Source organism: Schistocerca americana, unplaced genomic scaffold (assembly GCF_021461395.2).
Source record: "Schistocerca americana isolate TAMUIC-IGC-003095 unplaced genomic scaffold, iqSchAmer2.1 HiC_scaffold_1092, whole genome shotgun sequence".
Classification (NCBI taxonomy): domain Eukaryota; kingdom Metazoa; phylum Arthropoda; class Insecta; order Orthoptera; family Acrididae; genus Schistocerca; species Schistocerca americana.
Window position 1 is genome coordinate 2,948 of NW_025725147.1, and position 2,053 is coordinate 5,000.

At 58.4% G+C, this 2,053-nt stretch overlaps 1 non-coding gene across 1 annotated transcript in view; it reads left to right on the top strand.

The window, feature by feature from the left end:
• Positions 1–1,706: 1,706 nt before the first annotated feature.
• The window catches only part of LOC124560541, a 1,910-nt gene continuing 1,563 nt past the window's right edge, over positions 1,707–2,053 (top strand). The window contains exon 1 of the ribosomal RNA XR_006969207.1: positions 1,707–2,053. This exon is cut by the window's right edge and continues 1,563 nt beyond it. This is a non-coding gene — a ribosomal RNA (small subunit ribosomal RNA).

Below are 2,053 nucleotides of genomic sequence, written 5' to 3' on the forward strand. Positions count from 1 at the left end.
TTGGGCCTTAACCTGCTCTGTAATTGTCATACGACGCGTTAAATTAGTGTGGTGTTGCCTAACTGCAACCCCCGCAATATAGTTTGCTACTCGCACTGCCTGGTCCCCAGAGTATCGCTTCATGTTAAACACCTTGCAGCTATACACTGTAATGCGGATGGCAGCAGGACGTACATGCTCAATGCCCTTCGCAGTTGTTCATTGGCATTTGCATGGCGAAGCACAGCCTACGTTGTGGTACGGCGTGTGTCAACTGTCCGCTGATGTTGTACGTCCAAATCACACACTGTACTGCACATTGGTCCTCATGTACTGAATGATACATCGTGGTACATGTGTGACCGTACCACGACTGCGCCAACAACGGCGAACCATACGGTCCAAATATTGTGCACTCAGCTACGTGTCGTCTCCCTATAAGAGCTGGATTGCAGTATGGTATGCCGTGGATGGCGATCAGCATGAGCCGTCTGTTGATGTAGTGGCGCGTGTTGTCAGACGTAGTCGTCTCTTCTCACACACCGTGATAGCATGGTGCACTGCGTTCCACATCTGCGACATGCGACAGAGGCCGGTTGACAGTCGTTCGCGCAATGGACATCGCATACGTACGGGGGCCACCTTCCACGTGTTCGCGAAGCGTGCACATGTTGTTGCGTGTATGTGGGCAGACATAGTGTGTCGTGACACCTGACACAGGCATGCAACAATCGTTGAATTTGCAAATGGCGATGGACGTCTACGTTTGCTGGTGACGTTACGCAAATGAACAACTGGTAAACGGTTGTGGTGCGGTTGTTCTCGCTAGAGGTGAATCAGTGATGGCGACGATCGGTTGAGCTACCAACCGGTTGTTTCAGCGATACCCACCATGCCCACGAACGTGAATGGCATGTGGGTGTGAAGCGATACGCGGCGGTGGCTGGGTGGGACCGTCCCCGGCCGGTGAGGGGGGGCCTCCCGGCGTGCTGGCCGCGCGGTGCGTGGGCGCACGCGCTACAGCCGGCTGGTGGGGGCGGCCAGTGGCAGGCGCGCCGGCCGACGGAGGCGGCAGGCGGCGCAGCTGCGCGCCGGCGCACCCTGCACGCGGCGCCGTGCGGCCAAAGTAGGTCCTCGCGGGCCCGGTGCGAAGCGCGGTGGACATCTGCAGTGTGCTGGTCCGATTGAGGACTGTGTGCGCTGAGGATGCGCCGCCGCCCGGCGCTCGGCGCCGCGACGCCGTCTGCTGCTCGGTCGCCTCTGCGGTTCTCGCAGGTGGTTTGTATCGCAGCTGTGCGGACGTGTTGGCGCGTGCGCTGTGCTGGGAGAGTTCGCTTCGGCACCCAAGTGGGGCTTTTGTCCTTCTGTGGCGCTGGCGTTGGAGCTGCCGGCCACCGTAGGTGGCGCGTGTTGTCTCCCGCCGGCAATGCCACGACAGCACGCTCCCGGGCCTCTGTCGGCAGCGGCAAGCTCAGTTGGGAGCACGGGTGGTCGCACCTAAAGCGTCTACTCGCCAAACTCCGGGCGATTGCGCCTCTCTCGAACCCGACCAAGTACTTAGGACGGCGCTGCGCGCCGCCGGGACCTGAGAGGGTTTCGAGGTGTATTGTGCAGGGGAGCTCAGCCTCCTCCTGTTTGCAGAATAATTGAGCGGACGCTTGCGTGTTCGCGCGGGCCCCCGGGACACACTCCCGGGCGGCCGGCTGCTCAGCTCTAGTTGACGCAGCTCCCTGGTTGATCCTGCCAGTAGTCATATGCTTGTCTCAAAGATTAAGCCATGCATGTCTCAGTACAAGCCGCATTAAGGTGAAACCGCGAATGGCTCATTAAATCAGTTATGGTTCCTTAGATCGTACCCACGTTACTTGGATAACTGTGGTAATTCTAGAGCTAATACATGCAAACAGAGTCCCGACCAGAGATGGAAGGGACGCTTTTATTAGATCAAAACCAATCGGTCGGCTCGTCCGGTCCGTTTGCCTTGGTGACTCTGAATAACTTTGGGCTGATCGCACGGTCCTCGTACCGGCGACGCATCTTTCAAATGTCTGCCTTATCAACTGTCGATGGTAGG